The following is a 14,499-nucleotide window of genomic DNA, read 5'->3' on the forward strand; positions in this document are numbered from 1 at the left end:
AGGAAGACAGTAGAATATGAAAAGACTTAGCATGCTCAGGGATTCAAAGAACAAATATTGTGAAAAAGGCTCTTACTAATCTACAGAGTCGATGCACACATCACCAGATTCCTGTACTCTTCTCCACAGAAAAAGAAAAGGCCACCTTGAAAGTCAAATGGAGCTAGGCAGTGGTGGTGCCCAACTTTAATCCCAGCACTTTGGAGGCAGAGGCTGTGAGTTTGAGGCCAGCCTGGTCAACAAAATGAGTTCCAGAACAGCCAGCCTACACAGAGAAAACCTATCTTGGAAAAAAATTCAAATGGAAATGTAAAAGACAAAGAAATCCTGAGAAATAGTGATAATGCAGGAGGTGTCACTATCCTTGACCTCACATATACACTAGAGCCATAGTGACAACAACAGCATGGTACTGTCGGCGAAACAGACATGGAGGGTGGTGAGACAGGACAGGTCAGAAGCTCACACGGCTATAGCCACTGCATCTTTAATAACGATGTCCAAAGTGCACACTGGAGAAAGAGAGCCTCTTCAACTGGGATTTTTTTTTGATAAATTATTGATGAAGGTGGGCCGAGCTCCCTGTGGGTGATGCCACCCTGAGGCAGGTGGTCCCAAGGGTGTATAAGAAAGCAGGCTGAGCAAGCTATGGGGAGCAAGCCATAAACTACTGCTCGCCCATGGTCTCTGCTTTAGTTCCTGCCCTGACCTCCTTTCATGATAGACTGTGAGCCAGCTGTAAGGTGAAATGAACCCTTTCATCCCCAAGTTGCTTTTTGTTGTGGTCTTTATCGCTGCAATAGAAAGTAAACTATGATGAAGGGGTTGCCCACCGAATTTGGAATCTCTTGTTTTTTTAACGTTGTTCAAGGTTGAAGCCAATCCTGAGCCTGGACCTTTCACGGACAGGTTTTCCAACAGGGCTGCATTCACTTAGGGTGATGATTGAACAAGATAATGCTAACTAGAGTTAGCAACCCAGCTCTAACAATGTAAAGCCTGCCACCTCGAAAAAAAATCCTGAATGGGTTCTCTGTGATACTAGGAAAATAAAGGGAAAACAAACATTGATGCTTGATGTTTGGGTGGAAGTGTCACCCAGCCCCTGGCATCCATATATCCAGAGTCTGGAATGTGGATAGATGTTCCTTTCCAAGTCCCTGCCCCTGGGAGTTGTCTCAGTCCAGACTCCACCTCTGAGAAAGCCGACCAAATAATGACCCCTCCCCAGAGGTGCTCAAGACCACTTCCACGGGCTATTTAAATTGTACCCCAGAGAACAAACACATCGTTTGTCGGGTCTTCCTTCCCTGACTCCTCTCTAGGGGGATGGATGGCCACCTGGGAGCAATGGTATCCATTAAACCTGGGCTTTTTCCAATTCGGTTTGATTTGGTCTGATTTGGATTATTGCGTTGGCGGAGAGGTTCATGGGGTGCCGAAACTTTTCACCTACATCACCTTCTTTACCGTGGCTACTCAATGGGTCCTTCCAAGTGGGAAGGACCCCCGCCCCAGCAACCCACCTAGAGTGATGTGAGAGACAGTCTGGTCCCAAGGAAATAGCTTCTGCTTACAGTTTCCCACATCGTGATCACCAAGGACAAGGTGGAGCATGAGTGTCCTGAGGGTCAGGCCACTTGTGATGGTGTCTGCCCTGCCCTGATTTCATCACAATCTCTCCTCTTGGCCTGCTCAGTGATGTCCTCAGCTAGTCTCCTGTGCATGTGTCCGGGATCCTGAGTTCTGCCCTATCCTGCCATGCCATTGCTTTGATGCCCATAAAGAGACACTGACTTTGCTGAAGTTCTGTCGGGATTTCGAGACTCCCTCCATTTGAACCACGTGGTACCTGGCACTTGGGTCAGTTGTGTGGAGTTTGGAGGGCTGCTGAATGAGTGGGCTGTGCAATGGGAGACTTGGAAACCTGAGCCCCTTGGATTTGGCCCATCCTACCCAGCACAAGTTGCCCTCACGTCATGGAGGAGACCCCAACAGCCGAGACCCACCTGCTGCCAAAATCTGAGAAATCAAAATATCACTCACTTCTTTCTGTGATCTTTGTTTTTCTACTCGCCCTCTCATTGACTTTCTTTGTCTATGCTTTCCTGGTCCTGGGAAAACAGAAGCCAAAATATATTCTAGCCGAGGAGAACGTAACAGTTAGGGAAGTGGACCACCTGAAAATAGTGAATGTGTCCAGGATGTGGTATTATCAGTCGAAACTACTAGTGCCCAGTAGTGAAAACATAGCCATACAGACGCCTTGGCTGGCTCCCATCGTGTGGGACGGGACTTTCCATATTAAAATCCTGAACCAGCAATTCCGGCTCCAGAATGTCTCCATTGGGTTAGTCGTGTTTGCCACCGGAGAATATGTAGCCTTCCTAAAAGTGTTCCTGCATACCGCGGAGATGTACTTCATGGAGGGACACAGGGTGAAGTACTACATTTTCACTGATCAGCCAGCTAGCGTGCCACTCCTGAAGACCTCTAAGGGGAGGCAGATGATAATTCTGGAAGCCCAGGCTTCTGCGCATCCCCTGAACACCTACATCTACAGGATGGAGGTGATCTGCCATTTTTCCCAGCAGCGCTTTGCGAAGGAGGTGGATTACCTGGTCTGTGCTCATGTGAACATGGTTTTCTGCAACAGCGTTGGCGTGGAGATCCTGTCCTCCTTGTTTGGCACCCTGCACCCTCTGTTCTTTGGATTGCCAAGACAAATGTTGGCCTATGAAAGGCAACCTCAGTCACAAGCCTACATTTCTGAGGACGAGGGAGATTTTTACTACTCAGGGGCCTTCTTTGGGGGAAAGGTACTGGAAGTTTACAGGCTCACCAAGCTGTGTTACCAGGCGATGATGCTGGACCAAGCCGCTCACATCCAGGTCGTGCGGCCTGATGAAAGCTATCTGAACAAATATCTCCTTTACAACAAACCCACCAAGGTCCTCTCTCCCGAGTACATGTGGAATAAGGAACTTCTGAACAGACGTTTTCAAGAAGAGTTGATAAACGGGGAAATGTTTGTACGAATCAGCAAATACCCCTGGACTTACACTCACCAAGACTTCCAGGGAGATCCCAAACAGGGTCAGTGACAAGGATGTTCAGTCTGCTAACATACTATCTGAGATCAGAAGCAATTTTTTTTTAATTTTTCAGTTTTTCCAGACAGGGCTTCTCTGTGTAGCCCTGGCTGCTGTCCTGGAACTCACTTTGTAGACCAGGCTGGCCTCGATCTCACAAAGATCTGCATGCCTCTGCCTCCCAAGTGCAGGGAGTCAAGGTGTGTGCCACCACCGCCCGGCTCAGAACCAGTTTTTCCTAGTGTGAGCACAGGCTTCACATTTCCAATTGGTTGAAAAGGATGCTCAGGAATAATTGCACCTGCACCCCGCCTGGCGTGGTTTGCTTTCCCTTGCTGTGATAAAATGTTGACCTAAACCTAGTCGGGATGAAAGGGTTTGTACAGCTTACGGGATATAATACTCCATCACTGAGGGAAGCCAGGGCAGAAACTCAGGCAAGAACCAGGAGGCAGGAACTCAAGTGGAGACCATGGAGGAACGCAGCTTGCGAGATTGCTCCCATTGGCTTGTTCGGTTTCCTGTCTCATATAGCCTAGGACTACTTGTCCAAGTGCCGCCGCCCACGGTGGTCTGGGCCCTCCCACATCAATCATCAGTTAAGGAAAAGCCATAACTGACGAGACAATTTTACTGGTGGATAAAAGTCTGATGGAGACAGTTCCTCGGTTGAGGTCCTCTCTTCCTATGGGAAGTTGACGGCTGAAGCTATGACACCACGCTCAATGTCAACGTTATCAGACACAAAGGTACCCCCACCCCAACACACATTTAGGCGGGCTGATTTCTTAGGTTAGGCCCACTTGGCCTCCTCTTCCTTAACAGCCCTTCGGGCTGAACAAGGCCAGGTAGTATCGTCTTGTCCTGATAAGCAGAGTATCATGACAACACCTTTCCAGAAGACGGGAGGTCTAGTCACACACCTGCCTTTCAGGGCAACTGTCACACAGGGCCTGCTTTGATCTTTGGCCAAGGTGAGCTGTAAGCCAAATCACTTCCTCTTCAAATTCTTTGCTTGGTTGGTTGGTTGATTGGTTGGTTGGTTTTGGTTTTGGTTTTTTGTTTTTATGTTTTGTTTTGTTTTGTTTTTTTCAAAACAGGGTTTCTCTGTAGCCCTGGTTGTCCTGGAACTGGCTCTGTAGACCAGACTGGCCTCAAACTCACAGATTGCCTCTATGTCCCGAGTGCTGGGATTAAAGATAGCGCCACCAGAGCCCAGCCCTCTCCAAATCCTTCGTGTCAGTGGGTGAGTTCCCCTGAATGCTTGCTCAGAGGTGATGTGATATCAGACCGGGACCCCATTTCCTCATGCCTGGCTTCTGTCCATCTCAAAACACAGTCAGTTTTTGACTGAGAGCAGTGATGGATTGCCCTGAGTTCAGCTTCATGATTTACCAAGTAGTTGAAGATGATTTCCTGAGAACAGAAAGCTTTTGTCTCTCTTTTACTTAGAGATCCTTTCCGTGCTCTCCGGCAGCGGTAGTTACTGCAGAAATCTTAGATTTCCGTGGTTCTGTTTTAGTTCTTTCTCTTTCTTTTCTCTATACGGTGCAGAGGGGCAGAGGGTTACCCCGTAGCAGCCTTTGGCTTCCTTCTGTGCATGAAAACTGTCTTAGTTACTGGAACCTTCTCTTTTGAGGCTCCAAATTTAAGATTTGGTTTTGTTGTTGTTTAATACAAGGTCTCACTGTGTAGGCCTGGAACTTGCTATGTAGAGCCTCGAACTCAGAGAGATCCTCCTACCTCTGCCTACAGAGCTCTGGGATTAAGGGTATACACCACCATGTTCAGGCTTGTAGGCTGTTTACTGTTCTAGAGGCAGTGGGACCTGGGAGAATGGCGCCAATGAATGAAGAGGGCTGAAATCTTATATACTAGCCAGCTATATTCAGAGCATCAGACAGTTTATACTCTGAGGGTCAAGGAGACTCGCGTGAGTAAAGGGCACGAACTTAAGGGCAAGCTGCACATGACAAAACGTGTTTTTTCATGGAGGCATAAAACTAATAACAATAGCCAGGTGTAATGAATAATCGGAAGATCATTCCTGTCCACTACACCTGGGAAGAACACAAAAGCATAGTCCAAGAACAGTTCCATGTTTTGAAAAAACTAAGGTCACAAGATTCTTATCTTGTTTTCTTGGGATTTTCACACATACACATTCAGGAATCTCTTTACATGACTCTATTATTGGATAGTGTTCCAACAATTATATACACACACACACACACACACACACACACACACACACTTCATGTCAATACTGAGAAGCTGTTTTTGTTTTTTGTTTTTTTGTTTTTTTTTAAATGTGTAGCCCAGGCTGGCCTCGAACTCGTGATCCTCCTGCCTCTGCCTCCTTCAGCAAATCCTACCGGCGTGCGCCACCACAACCGGCTGAGAAGCTGTTTTTACAACGAAACAATTCAGCAAAACGTTGTCTCCTGAATGGAAAGTGAAAATATACTAGTAGTGTTCCCAAGGGCTCCGTGACCAGTCACAGCAGCAGAGCAGGCCCTGAGGTCAAACCATCCCCTTTCCATCCATCATTTGAGTCTCAGCTATGACGTCATGGCTGTCCTAGGACTGGCTCCTCAGACAGGAGCCATCTCTGCCCTTACAGTTCAGCTGCAAGAAGACAGATGTGCACTTCGTGCCATTTCTAGATCCTCGTGTTGGGTCTTCCGTGGCATTACACTCCTGCAGTGAGCCTGTAAAGCATGCTGGGCTCCCAGGGGCAGACTGTTTGCTGCTAGAAAGTGTAGGTCCTTCCTACAACACTTTCCCAGCATGTGTTCAATTCCTGGTACCACGGAGAGAAAAAAAGGCGCACTCCCTGTTTAAAATGAGTGTGACCCGTACAGATGTGACTTACCTTTATCATGCTTCTCACTGGGATAACATTCTGTATGTCATTGCCTATGAGGCCAAAGTCATGTTGAAGTCTCAGGGACAGGAGAGTTAGGAGGTGGGTCAAGGAGCTATGTCTGCACTTCTAAGGGGATTGAGAAGTCCTCCCATAAGCCCAGCACCTATAGTGAGGCCACCCCAATCCTCATTATCTTTCTATCACTTTGACAAAATACCTGGAAAAAACAACTTCTTTTGGCTCATAGTGGGGGATTTTGGCCCATCATTACTTGGCCTCGTTGCTTCAGGCCTGTGGCCGTGGTGGAGGGAGAGCCTCTCAAATGCTAGCCAACAGGAAGCAAAGACCAGGAGAGAGGGGGCAAGGCTATGGAGACAAAATTATCCTCCAAAGGCACTTTGTCCCCAACGGCCTTCTTCTTCCCCCTGGGCCCTGCCTCCTGACATCTACATCACCCTCTAACAGCCCACTCTGTTGTGAATCTGCCACTGGCGCCAGAGCCTTCAGAATCCAGTCATTTTACCACCTTTGACCATTGCAGCTTTGAAGACCAAGCTTGCAACACACAAGTTTTGTTGGCTTGGCATAAGTCAGGGTAAAGTGGGGTATTTTGGATCTGAACTCTAATGCCCATCTTCCTGTCTTCCAGGGTTCCAGGGTAACATGAGGGATAAGCTATGTTGAGTCCACTTGGAACCAAACTGCTGAGGGAGAGGAATCTTTGCAGTGACGCTTCTTCATGCTTTATTGTGTTTTAATAATAATCAAAAACTACAGCTAAAACTAGTCTTTATCACAGCAATTCTAATAAAGCAGCCGTGGCTCAGCCCTTGGTATCCAGAGTCTGTATGTTGTGTAGAGGATGTGCACTGTCCGGCCAGAGGTCTGGGGAGATGCTGAAAGGTGGCGTGTGTGGTTGAACTGAGCATGGGGTTGGAGTCAAAGCCAGGATGATTCTCAGCATGGTGATATACATAATAGTCACGTGGTATTTACATTCAATAGCATCACAGATTTTGACAGTATTTTCCCATTGTTACCTGCTTCTTTCATGACTCCCCAGAGCCTAAGTCATCCCCTCAAGTCTTCCTACCTTTCTGTGGTGTGTGTGTGTGCATGTGTGTGGTATATATGTGTGTTTGTAATAGCAAGGTTCTACGCATGAGCAAGCACGTTCAGCATTTGTCTTTCTGAGTCTGGTTTATAAATTGATAACCTGTGGCATACATACATACATACATTCTGCATAACCGCATAGAAGAAAATGATCTCATTTGTAGGAGAAAGATGAAACTAGAGATCACGCTGGAACTGTCTAGGGTTGTTCACTCATTTCTAAAGTAGGCTTCTGCATTTTAATCTTTATTATTTTTTAATTTATTTATTTTATGTGTATGGATTTTTCCCTGCATATATGTCTGGGCACCTTTTGCATGCTGTGTTCCCTTGGAGGTCAGAAGAGGGCATCAGTTTCCCCAGAACTGGAGTTACAGATGTTTGTGAGCTGCCATGTGGGTGGTGAGAATCAAACCTGGGTCCTCTGGAAGATCAGTCAGTGCTAATAACCATTAATCCATCTCTCCAACTCCACAAAGTGGGCTTTTTAAGAATATTGTTTTTAGGAGTCAGGCTGGCCTCAAACTTGCTTTGTGTCTGAGGATGACTTTGAACTTCCAATCCTTCTGCCTCCACCTCCCTAGGGCTGATTACTCAGGCGAAGCCACCAGTTTTGTGCAGTGCTGAAGATGAGGCCCAGGGTCATGCGCATGCTAGGTGAGCACTCTTTCCATGTAACTGCACATCTAGCCCAAGAGTTACATAACAGACGTGTAAAACCAGACTTTACCAGTTCCGAAAGGTAGAAGTAATGTGAACAGTGAGTGGCCACAGGCAGGGAAAGGGCTTTTATTTCTCCGCAGGCCATCCCGCAATTCAGGGGTTTCTGGAGATGACCTAGGTCAGCTTATCTCAAGACCTTTCTATCTGGTGGCATTTGCCATTGTCTGCTACTTCCTGGGGAGGCTGACTCCTCTGCGTAGCTCAGTATTGTGGTGGCTTCTGCAAAGGTGGAGGAGGACCTGTAGGGCTAATGCTTACCCAGCCACAAGAGTAGAAGTCTAGTCCTGGCTGGCCTGGAACTCTCTGTTAGAATAGTGAGTTTAGGTGCTGAGGAGAGTGTGGACCTGATGATGGGGGTTGGTGGTAACAGTAATTCAGGCTCCCCTGGAATCTGCCATCTTGAACTGTCCCCAAGTGCCACCCTCCTGCAAAGAGCAACAGGGCTATAAATAAGCATTAGGCAATCCTGCGGCTGAGTGCCTGGGCTCTCACTCTTTCGCTCTTTGACGTCCTTTCCCTCCATCCCTCCCTTCCCTGGTACACCTTGTCTAACCAATCAACCAAGAGTTGCAAGAGTCCTTCAGAAGAGTGCATCTCGCCTGGGACTTGGGACTCGGAAGGCTCTTCTAATGTCTCACTACAGTGTCGGATGCAGACAACACACAAACCACCCCTCTGGGACAGCTCCAACTGCCTCCTCTGTTCATTTTCTTCCTCGTCCACTCTGTTCCTTGTGTTCCTAGGTCCCCGCTTCTGGTGAAGGTCTCCCTGCAGCAAGTGAATGGCCCCTCAGTCCTGATCCCAGGGGGTCACATAGTGGTCCATGTGCTCAGTCTCAGAGTTTCCATTACTGCTGTGAGCAAGCTCCGTGCTTATTGGCGAGTGTGTGAGGGCGTGGACGTCCTCTTTCCCTTGGTGTCACAAATGAAAGGTGGCACAGAGTTCATGCATCTGAGAGGTGTGTAGCCACTAAGAGAAGTAAAGACTTCTGCTCTACGGCCAGAGTGGCTGTCTTCCTGTGCTACCTAAGCAGTTGCCTCCATGTGCCTTGGCCCATCCAACAACTCTCCACACCCTTGCTAAGAGAGAGAGAGAGAGAGAGAGAGAGAGAGAGAGAGAGAGAGAGAGAGAGACCGACCCTAGGAGCTCACAGAAATGGGACTGTACAGAGCTGGGTGCTTGAACAGTGTCAATGGAAAAGTTAAAGGGCCCCCAAGCAGTGGGAGGGGTTAAATATGTCTATATAAGTGACATATTGGTGGCCATGTGTCTTCTCGGAGAAAGTCCCGACTCCATATCAGATGCACCCAGCTTTGGAGAAGGGCGCTAAAGGAACACCCAGAAGCAGGGTTCCATACTAAAACTTAGATTTGTGCATCTGCCAGCCAGTCACTCACTGGTTCCAAGTGGAGGCCAGTGAGGAGCACTGGGGAATCTGTCCTGGAAGACGGTCACAGTCGCTGTCCTCTTGTGCAGACGGCCTAGAAGGCCCACCCAACTGAAGATCCATCTGTTCCAAGAGGACTCGGCATGACTGAGAGAAGACTGGAGGAGACACACCCACTTCTCTTGACTGTTGGGTCCCGTCCTGCCCATCCAGCTAGGGCACACTGGGTAGGGCCAAGCTCCCCACTGTTCTGGGGAGACCTCTGTCCCGGTCAACAGGTGGGCCACCTTTCTTAGGATTTCTCTTGCTATGAAGAGACACCATGACCACGGCAACTCTTATAAAGGAAAATATTTACAGTTCAGAGGATTAGTCCATTATCCTCATGGCAGCAAGCATGGCAGCGTGCAGGCAGACGTGGTGCTGGAGAAGGAGCTGAGAGTTCTTACATCTTAACTCACGTACAACAGGAAGTGATCTGATCTCACTGGGCATGGTTTGTGCATATATGAGACCTCAGAGCCTACCTCCACAGTGACACGCTTCCTCCAACAAGACCACACCTATTCCAACAAGGCCACCCTTCCTAATAATGCCACCCCCTTTGGGGGGCCATTTTCTTTTAAACCACCACACTGCCTCAGGCACACCTGACCTGGAGAAGCTGTCTCCTCCAGGTTGTACTTGCCATTACTGTAATGGTCTGTCCTGTCCCTTTAAGAGACAAGCACCCCCCTCACTTCCCCCCCACACACACACACACATACACTTCAGCTGAGGCAAGGAGATCTTTCTTCCACTTTGCTTCCAGCCTGCACTCTCTCTGTCCTGTCTCTCTTGGAAGAGGTGGCTGCTGCCAAGCCTTCTCTCCTCTTCTTTCCCTCCCCTCCCCCTTCCCTCCCCTCTCCTTCTCTTCCCTCCTCTTCTCTCCTTCCCTTTCCTCTCCTCCCTTCCCTTTTCCTCTCCTTTCCCCACCTCCTTCCATTTCTCTCTCCCTCCCGCTTCCGTTTCCTTCCCATTTACTAAATGAACTATATCTAAACTCATTCTGCATGGCCTTCCTATCAGTCTCTGCCTCTCACTGGCCGTGGCTCCTCCTCCTCGAGGTCTCTCACCCGCCTCCCACCCACCTGGGACCCACAGAGGCCTCTGGCGATGGGACCTGGCTGCTTCTGGTGGCCCGCTGCTGCTGCCCCTCAGGGACCTGCACCATTTTATCATCACAATTTTCGTCTAGCCGTAGACCAGCTGTGATGACCCATACTAGACTCCCATGAGATGGGACTTTCAAATTCTCCTTTGTGGGGGGAGGGGAAGGAGGGTGATATTCGGGAGACCCTCTTGGGGTCCCTCCCCTCCCTGATATTGCAGTTGCTGCTCTCTCAGAGGTAAACAATTGGCCAAATGGGACTTCTTAGGCCATTTATAAGTCACCCTGGGAACCTCCTGGTGTCATGGCTGCCCAAGAGTAACCCATTCCCACTCATTGGCTCTCCAAGCCAAATTTGGTCAGACTCATTTCTTTGGTCCGCCAGTATCGGGGTACCCCCTTACCTGGGGTACACAGATGTTTCTTTATATCTCCCTGGAAAAAGGTGCATGCCTCCTGACTAGACTACATCTGAAGCACCAAAGGTTCTAGACCCTTTTGTTCCAACCTGCAAAGCAGTCATGTTCAACTTGTTCAAAACAAAGGTGTTATGAAGGAGTCTTGGGACCCATCTGGTCCAAGGAACATGAGCACTGAGATTTTTCTGTCCCTACATTCAGACTCTCAGGGGACCAAATGGGGCAAACGCTATTGCTTTTATTTTATTATTATTTTTTTGTTTTGTTTTGAGACAGGGTTTCTCTGCAGCTTTTGATCCAGTCCTGGAACTTGCTCTATAAACCAGGCCGGCCTAGAACTCACAGAGATCCACCTGCCTTTGCCTCCAGAGTGCTGGGATTAAAGGTGTGAGCTATTGTTCATGAACAGAGTCGGAGGTTCACAGGCCTAAGGCAGAGGTTAGCACAATTAAAGGAGGACATACCATATCGGTGCCTGGGGACACCTCCATGCCAAAGCATGTGCGGGTCACCTGGGTTGCTCACACCAGAGAGAGCACATCTGTTTTAGTGAGAACACTGCTCATATTCCGAGGACACCTCTGCTCTGGCTCTCAGGCAGGCAAATTTCAACTTTCAAGAACCCAGCCACACTGAGAAAGCACTCACGTTTCAGGAGAAACGCACCTTGACGGTGGGCATAGCAAACACCAGCCTGGCGTACCAGTTAAGCCGGTTGTCACCTGCTTAGGCCTTCATTAAGCTGGAAACTTGGGATCTTCCGACCGCTCACTCTGCTCTAATAGAAGTAGCAGGATCTAGCAGCTAAGAAGCAAAGCATTTGTCTAGAACTGGCAGTAGGTGCCACCGCCCATCCTGAAAGAGGCTCGGCCCCTTGTGGTTACAGTCAAGCACCTGCTCCCGGTCCTCTTACAGTGAGTTGGGAGGCAGCATCTCTAGGGGTTTTGTGTATGTTGCAGGGAAAGAGTCTAAAAGAGGCACATCAGACGTCAGTACACGGACTCGAAGAGAGTGCCGTGAGCAGCCACTACGTTCTGCTGTGGCTTCAGCCATCAGTCAGAAGAGTACCTAAGGGGCTTTTGGGATGTGGACAAAGTGTTCTGAAATTCTGTCAACAGCTGTGTGTTTCAACGCATACACTAACAGCCTGTGATGTAGGGGCATTTCACTTGTATTTTAATGAATAAAACTTGCCTGAGGATCAGAAAAGTAAAACAACCACAGTGGCCAGCCTTATAGACCAGGTAGCAATAACACACACCTTTAATCCCAGTACACACACTAGTTTGCCACAGAAACCAGGCAGTAGTGGTACACGCCCTTAATCCTAGCACTAGAGAGGAATATAAAACGGGAGGAGACAGTTCTCAGACACAGTCTCATTCTGAGATTCCTGGAGGCAGGATCGCCATTTTCAGACTGAGGTAGAGGTAAGAGCCAGTGACTGGCTGTTTTGCCTTTCAGGTCTTCAGCTGAACCCCAATTTCTCTCTCTGAGTTTTCTCAGTCATGGTGAGTCCTGCACTTTTTCGTGAATAGCACACAGATTATAACTCCACAAAGCTGTTAGAAAAATTGATTGGTATAGCCCACCATGCATAAACATTAGTAAGTAAAGCTATGTTGTTATTTCAACAGCTTTGAGCAAATTGTCAAAATTCAGCATCCTTGGGGCTAGAAAGATGGCTCAGTGGGAAAAGATACTGGCTGCTCTTGCAAAAGACAGGGCTTAGATTCCTGGCACCCACATGGTGGCTCACAACTACCTGTAGCTTCAATTCCAGGAAATCTGATGCTCCAAGCGACCTGTACAGGCATGCCCTTGGTGCAACAGAAAATTAAAAAGAAAAAAACCTTAAAATTCATATATTGCTAATTTGTTTAAAATTCATACTTGTAAGTTTTCCACTTCCTCCTGGATCCTGCTTTATGGAATTGCTGCAAGAGATACACTTGCCATCAGTATAGAGCTTTGGAGTGGGATTTCCTGCCCTTGTTGCCTGGGAAAAGATCGCCCATAGCTGGGTTTGTAGCTGACAGCAAAGTTACCTTGAGAGACAGAGATCTGATGGTACTATGCTGACAGTCCCTGCAAGTGTAAATGCAAAATGATAAGAAAAAGTCCTGCTGGTTAAAGCAGAAATTAAGACACATCAGCCATATAAACACAGTTCAAGAAAGCACTGGTGTGTGTGTGTGTGTGTGCGTGTGTGCGTGTGTGTGTGTGTGTGTGTGTAAAACTACATGGCAAGCACCTCAGCATTCAAATCAATACATATGTTTATATGTATTTACTATACACCGTCAATGAATACTTGATGAGTAAAATTTCAAAGTTTGTTTTATTTTTTGGTTTTTGTTTTTGAGGCATAGTCTCAGTCTGTATCCCTGGCTAGTCTGGAACTCACTATGCTGCCCAGGCTAGCCTTGAACTCATAGAGATCTACCTACCCTTGCTTCCCGGGTGTAGCCACCATGCCCTGTCTTGCCATTTTTATTCATGAATGTTTTCCTTTTTTCATACGTCTTAATTGTACCAAAGAATGGGTTTGGGGCCAGGGCTGTAGCTCAGTTGGTAGAGTGCTTGCCTAGTGAGGACAAGACCCCAGGTTTAGTCTTCATCCCTTTTATAAGCCAGACATCGTGGTGCATGCCTGAAATACCAGCATTCAAGAGATGGGGGGCAGGAGAATCAGGACTTCAAGGAGCATCCTTAGCTATATACTAAGTTGAAGGCTAGCCTGGACTACACAAGACTCCATCTCCAAAAAAGAGGAGGGGTTTTGTTAGGATAGTCTTACATGTACATGATACACTTTAACTATTTACCCTGTTAGCCTGTCTTGACCCCTTTCTCTGTCCTACTTGGAATATATTATCTACAAAACTCCTATTTGGGAATAAATCAGGAAGAACTCTAAAAAATGCAGGAAGTAACAGTATAATGCTTGCAGAATTCCTCTTAGAAAGCCAGATAGTGAGTCTGGAGAGATGGCTCAGCAGTTAAAAGCACTGGCTGCTCTTCCAGGGGACCCAGGTTAGTTTTCCAGCACCCACGTGGAGGTTCACAAGCATCTGTAACCCCAGTTCCAGTGGATTCAGCGCGCTCTGCTGGTCTCTGTAGGAACTGCATGCACATGGTGCAGACTTTACTCTTCCCAGAATTCTCTTAGTCTGATCATCCCACCTATATTTCCTGCATGGATACTAGTCAATCAGTATTTTCTTAAACTAATACTACTGATGAATTTTCATTATCCCACAGCACAGGAGGGTCCTGGCCAGCCAGTCTAGCCAGTCAGGCTCTGTGACAAACCCAGTCTCAAATATGAATGATTAAAAATCATTTTATGGAAGCCGGGTGGTGGTGGCGCACGCCTTTAATCCCAGCACTCGGGAGGCAGAGGCAGGCAGATCTCTGGGAGTTCGAGGCCAGCCTGGTCTACAAGAGCTAGTTCCGGGATTGGCTCCAAAGCTACAGAGAAACCCTGTCTCGAAAAAAAAAATCATTTTATGGAAAATGTTTTGGCATGGATATATGCACACAAGCACTGGAGAGATGGCTCACTGGTTTAAGAGCACCTGCTGCTCTTCCAAAGGTCCTAAGTTCAATTCCCAGCAACCCACATGACAACTCACGACTGTCTGATGCCCTCTTTTGCTATGCAGATGTAAATGCAAAGTACCCATATACATAAAATATATAAATCAGTATATACACACACACAAGCATGTATACATGCA

The 14,499-nt window shown here is 47.7% G+C and overlaps 2 pseudogenes; one reads left to right on the forward strand and one right to left on the reverse strand.

Moving 5' to 3' along the window:
- Window positions 1-1,979: 1,979 nt before the first annotated feature.
- LOC142852879 (histo-blood group ABO system transferase pseudogene) lies at window positions 1,980-3,104 on the forward strand (annotated as a pseudogene).
- Window positions 3,105-5,133: 2,029 nt separating this feature from the next.
- The window catches only part of LOC142852976 (histo-blood group ABO system transferase pseudogene), a 35,539-nt pseudogene continuing 26,173 nt past the window's right edge, over window positions 5,134-14,499 (reverse strand).

The sequence above is a fragment of the Microtus pennsylvanicus genome, chromosome 1, assembly GCF_037038515.1.
Source record: "Microtus pennsylvanicus isolate mMicPen1 chromosome 1, mMicPen1.hap1, whole genome shotgun sequence".
Taxonomy (NCBI): domain Eukaryota; kingdom Metazoa; phylum Chordata; class Mammalia; order Rodentia; family Cricetidae; genus Microtus; species Microtus pennsylvanicus.